General features: G+C 39.7%; 1 pseudogene; it reads right to left on the bottom strand.

The window, feature by feature from the left end:
* Positions 1 to 667: 667 nt before the first annotated feature.
* Positions 668 to 1,635, bottom strand: LOC117066100 (annotated as a pseudogene).
* Between the last annotated feature and the right edge of the window lie 4,662 nt (positions 1,636 to 6,297).

The raw sequence follows: 6,297 nt of genomic DNA, 5'->3' as shown, positions 1-6,297 counted from the left end.
CAACCTCTGCCTCCTGGGTTCAAGCGATTCTCCTGCCTCAGCCTCCCGAGTAGCTGGGACTACAGGTGTGCGCCACCATGCCCAGCTAATTTTTGTATTTTTAGTAGCGATAGGGTTTCACCATGTTGGCCAGGATGATCGCGATCACTTGACCTCGTGATCCGCCCGACTTGGCCTCCCAAAGTGTTGGGATTACAGGGGTGAGCCACCGCACCTGTCCGGAAAAGGAGGTCTTTCTAAGCAAACATGCCCCAATATCTTGTAACTGAAAGTCTAACCAGGCAAAACCAGGGAGCATCTGGCACCGAACTATGGCTGTACCTAAAGGTGCACATCTCCCCACTTTAGCCGTACAGGTAAGGGAGGTAAAGAGAGGCAAGTGAGTATTTGACCTCATCTGTCTTCTGAGAAAATTGTGTATTTTAGGCCAAAGCTGTGTTGCAGAGAAAGTCATTTGGTCAAGTGATAGCCTTTGCTGTGTCTGCCTGGACAAAGTTGCCATTCCTGGGCAGCCTGTTTCATGGCTGCTTTACAGAAGCTTTTCATCCTCATGCAGAATACTTAAAATTAATAGGAAAAATTTCAATTAGACTTCATACCTGACAAATACTTTAACAGCAGTTTCTCAATAACCATTAATGGAGACAGACTACCTCTCAGTTGAGGATCACAGCTCCTTCCGGTCAGTAGGCTTCTTGCCTGACCTCTCTAGCAGCTCATTGGTCTTAGAAAAGTGTCTACATCCAAAGAAACCTCTATATGCTGACAACAGGGAGGAATGAGCCGTTTGCAGTACATGGTGCCGCTTCCTCTCCATGGCACTGTCCTCTTCTGAGCATAAGAACCCCAGAGCAAGAAGGCAAGGCCATTGGAGTTCTGGTTTAGCCAGGACACAGCTGCATTAGCAGAGATTGCTCCCAGCCTCTCTCCTTATGAGAATTGGCTTGATGGGCTTGGAACAGTGAGGACAGCATTGAGTAAAACATCTTGTTTGACCCACCCAGATAAATCTCCATGGCTGGGATGAACAAAGCCATCTATGTCTTTAGACATCTCTTTATAAATGTTTTCCAAACTGGGCAGAGGTGGAACAGGTCTTTGAACACAAAAGGAGATCCATGAGCTTGGTGGGGTCCATGATATGGATCCTGTCTTGGAATGACATCCTTCATATCTCTTATGTCACACATCTGGGTCCAGGTGAAGATTTGCTGTGGGTGAGGATAAACAGTGTAATGCTTGCTTTCTACTGCAGCAGATCACATGAGCTTTATAAAATATGGTTTCCCAAATTCTTTGCTGAGGTGCTTCTTCCAATCTCACCAAAGCCCACGGCCATGTTGTAGGTGTGAGTCTGAGCAGGGCTGTGGCCATGTTTCTCTGGACACAGATTAACTACTCTGCTCAGTGGTGAGGAGGGCAGTGTCCCAGGCTCACCTTGCCCAGCCTGGTCCTTCTTGGCAGGGCTGGCTACCACATGCCCATTATCCTCAGCTATGGCAGCCACACCGGTCCCCAGGTCAGTGGGCTTGGGACTCTGGACATGTCACTTCCTGGGAGGCTAGGGGAGAAGAAGAAGTAGAAAGTCTTCTGGCCGATCACACTGGAGCCCAGGAGGGGACCCATGAGGCTCATCCTGGCTATGGCAGTCAACAGTTGGCCTACTTTCTTGCATTTATTTATGATTTTGTTATTCAAGCATGCGTCCCTAAACTGTATAGTTTAGTCTTGCCCGTATATATATTATTATATATATCATATATAATATATTATATAAAAATATATATAAATATATATAGTATATGATATATTTATATATATATTTTTAACTTAATGTGATTTTCAGGTCTCTCTTAATCTATGGTTTTCCACTCCACCTCTTTCTCTTTCCTATAATTTATCTGTTGACAAACCTGGGCTATTTGATTTGTCAGGTTTCCTGCAGTCTGGATATTTGACTGCTCATTCATGGTTCAGTTCAACTGCTTTTGTATTTCTTGCAAATTGAGACCTGGATCGAGAGGTATGATCTGACACTGGTTGGATCCCTTAATGAGGTTTTAAGTGGTGTTGGGTCTTGTGTCTTCATCAGAAGGTATATAATGTCTGTTTTTTGCTCTTTTTTGGTATTAGTTGAGGTAGATGCTCAGTATCTACATTCATTAATTCATTGGGAGTTGAAAAATAGTAAAATAGTGAAATTTTAATTCTATATTTTGTTTTAATTTATTATCTTTTTTAAAAAGATACTTTTATAAAAAGACTCCTCCTTTTATCTATTTTCTTTCCCAGTACTACAGTTCATATAGAATAAGTAGAATAAATATTTATTTCCTTTTATTTACCTAGTTTTAAAATAACAAACTGGATTATTGTTTCTTTGGAAGATGACCAATTAAAAAACGTATATATGCTATTATGAACTCTTAGTTTTATACATATTTGATGGGTTGCAATCTGTTGCAAAGCTCAAGTCTTTGGCCAATGGAACCCTCTTCAAGGTACCTTCTGACTCTTTTGAGATGGAGTTATGTTTGACATGACCCACGTAGTTTTTGACAGTTTCATCATGGACACACTCCATAAGCTCATTATGGACACACTTTGCCTCAGACTTGAAATCAGTCATTTGTTCAAGAAATCCTGGTTTAACTCAGTGGGAAATGTCATGTGAAGACCAAATCTGATATAGAGAAACTCATTGCTATTGGATTGGCCTTCGTTTCTAAGTCTCTTTAATCAAAAGAGCTGGAGTTACACAAATACTTCGTGAGGTTGTACTGATACTTCCAATTAAGATTTGGATCTGCATGGTATTAACATCTATATTACCTCAGTAGCTCCTCAAAATCTTTGAAGGCACAGTTCTTAAGGACAATAGGGGATGATAGAATATCCCATAATTAGCATTTGCATTTTTTTCTACTTTACATATAAAATATTCTCAGAATATTAGTACTAGTACTGTAACAAGCATTTTTATTCCTGAAAGCAGATAAAACTTTTTTCCATATGCTAATCATTTCCTCATTTTTATAAGTGTACTATAGTTTCATTTTGAATCATACAGGCAGTGTATACTACAGTCTCTTCCTTTTAACTCCTAATTACATATATAGTTATATTTGCCAGCAATACCTATCTGAGACTTGTTCTTTAGTAGATTCTTTAGGAGGGGCTCATGGGAACAATATTCTCTGAGTCTTTGCAGGTTAGTAGCTGTTTGTGACTTTCTGGATATAAAATCCTTAGTTCACATTTTCTCTCTTTGAATGTCTTAAATATACTACTCTAATGTCTCCTGGCATAATGAATTGCTGTCAACAAATTTGAGGATAATTAATTTTCCTTATTGAGTATATGCTCTGTTTGCCTAGATGTCCAAATAACTTTTTCTTTTAAATACAATAATTTTTCTAGACTATATCTTGGTTTTGGTCTATCTGGGTCAATATTCCCAGGTACATGGCATGTTCTTTCAATATACATTTTAAACCACTTTTTTTTTGGTATCAGAAAAACTATTTTGAACTATAATTTGTAATACTGTCTGTTTCCCTGAGGATCTCCTCTTCTCTTGTTTTCTTCTTCAGGGTCTCCTACTAGTGGTATATTGGATCCTCTTTGCCTATTTTCCAGTTAACTCTTTGATGTAAGTTCCAGTTGTTTCACTTTTTTGATAATTCATCAGAGATCTGAGCAAATGTATGCCTATTTTAAAACTGATTTATAATTTGGGGTAATGATTGAGAGTGGTTTTTAAATATAATTTTCATTTTATTGGGGGCCACTAGAGAAGCAGAACTAAAATCCCCAGTGAGCAGTATGCATTTATAGTATAACAGCAGGCCACTAGAAAAGACAGCTTGGTGCCCCTGAGATCGTACAGTCTAAAAATCTAAGACTGGCACTGGAGGTAAAATCTCCTACTTTTATGAGATTAGAAATCTTTTCTTTGCTCTTTCCAATTACTAAAACTTATTAGGGACAGAAAATCTAACTCTCATCAAGCATCTCAATTGATGGAGATTTTATTTATTGGTTTTACCATAATACCTAAAGTAGTGAGGATAAGGATGGCTTTCTAGGCAGGGGAAATTATATGAGCAAGTGCCTGGAAGGTAGTCAGAGGAAAACATGCCTTGTGGCTTAATGGAATACTTTTTAATGGAGAAGAGATAAAATAATTATCTCCAAATATCCTATGTTCTTTGTGGTTCAAAGTAAAACCATTTGTAATAATAGTGTAAGTTGCTGAACTCAGTGACCTGCGCTCTTATTTCTGAAGTATATTAGTTTTTGGATGCTGCTATAATGAATTACCACAAATTTAGTGGCTTAAAACAATACAGATTTCTTCTCTTATAGTACAGGTCAGAAGTCCAAAATGGGTTTTCTTGGGCTAGCTAGAATCGAAGTGTTGGCAGGGTTCCTCTGAGATTCTGGGAATAGAACTTGTTTTCTTGCTCTTTTCAGTTTCTAGTGGCCATCTGTATCTCTTTGCTTATGGCCCCTTCTTCCATCTTCAGATTGTATCACTCCAATCTCTACCTCCATCACCACCTCACCTCCTTTCTGTAGTCAAAACTCCGCCTGTATTTCGCTTATAAGGATACTTTTGATTACATGTAAGGTCTATCTAGATAATCCAGGATAATCTTTCATGTCAATGTCTTAATTTTTTTAAATTTATTTTTTATTTTAGATTCAAGAATACATGTGCAGGTTTGTTACATAGATATATTGTATGATGCTGAGGTTTGACCTTCTAATGATCCTGTCACTCAAGTAGTGAACATAGTACCTGATAGGTAGTTTTCAAACCTTTCCCCAGCTCCCTCCCTCCCCTCTTCTGGAGCCCTCACTGTCTACTGTTCCCATCTTTGTGTCCATATGTACCCAGTGTTTAGCTGTCATGTATTAGTGAGAACGGGCAGTATTTGATTTTCTGTTTTTGTGTTAATTCTCTCAGGATAATGGCCTCTAGCAGCATCCATGTTGCTGCAAAAGACATAATTTCATTCTTTTTATGGCTGCATAGTATTCCATGGTGTACATGTACCACATTTTCTTTATCCAGTCCACCATTGATGGGCAGCTGGGTTTATTCCATGTCTTTGCTATGGTGAATAGTGCTGTGATAAGCATATGCCATCTCAAAATCTTTAGTCACACCTGCAAAATCCTTTTTGCCATATAAAGCAAGATTCACAGGTTCTGGGGATTAGGACCTGGATATCTTTAGAGATCACTATTTAGGCCTACCAAAGCATAAGATCTTCTTTTTTTTTAAATCCAAGAATCCCTTATGATGGAAGGGAGTAAATTCATTTTCAGGGAGGTAATAGGGCTAAGCTCAAAATAGTCCCTGGAAACCTATAATTTCTTTGAAGACTAATGTTTTATCTTAAAAATCTGTTTGAATTTTCTGATTTACATTTGTGCTTGCTTTCTAATAAGAATAATCTCCCTGCCCCACTTTTAGGCACTGAAAGAAAAATTGGTCTGGGAAGGTGTATTATGATTTTGTGTCATGACTATGATGACACTGAGTACACCTTAGAGGTAACTATGTCTAATTTGTATGGCACAGCATCACATCATAGGAAAGAGTGCAAATTAAGAGGTGTCATTGGCCCTAACTCTGGCTGACTCAGGCCTAACTCAATAACTTGGGGGTGAGGGAGAGCCCCATTGGATCTTTTTCACATTCTGGTTGCCTCTTGCTCAGAATTCCCCATTCATGCCTGAGTCCCATGAGTGGAGCAAGGGGTCTAAGTAGGGTGGGAGGTAAAGGCAACCAGTAGGACTTGCTCTTTAATTAGAAAGTGAGTCCCTAGAGATTTTGAATACCATTTCCTCCACAGTGTTAAGAGCTAATCCTCAGAACACTCATCTATGGACGGAGTCTTAGAATGGACCTTCCCTGGCTTTCCTGACCCAGGATTTGTGGATGAGCTCTCTTTCCCATTAGAGGGCTTGCTGGACACAGAATCAGCATCCTGGGCTTGGTTTCTACTGAAGGAGTGAGGAGCCTTTACTTCTGCCCTGCGGCTCTTTGCATGATAGGTCATGCATTGTTATTGTGCACGCTTTCTCTGAATCCCCCCTTCTCTCCCTCCCTGCAGCCCCTTCTGCTCTGTAACTGCTCAGGGTCCCAGGACAGTTGAAATCTGACCAGCCACAGTGCTATATTTAACTTCTCTGTGCATCACAGCTGAGGACTTGGCCCATACACACAGATGCATCCACAGCCGCTGTGTCTTCCTCTCTGAGGATGCAGGCAAAAAACCAATG

The sequence above is a fragment of the Trachypithecus francoisi genome, unplaced genomic scaffold, assembly GCF_009764315.1.
Source record: "Trachypithecus francoisi isolate TF-2019V2 unplaced genomic scaffold, Tfra_2.0 Lachesis_group2, whole genome shotgun sequence".
Lineage (NCBI taxonomy): Eukaryota > Metazoa > Chordata > Mammalia > Primates > Cercopithecidae > Trachypithecus > Trachypithecus francoisi.
This window is presented reverse-complemented; position numbering and strand designations above follow the sequence as displayed.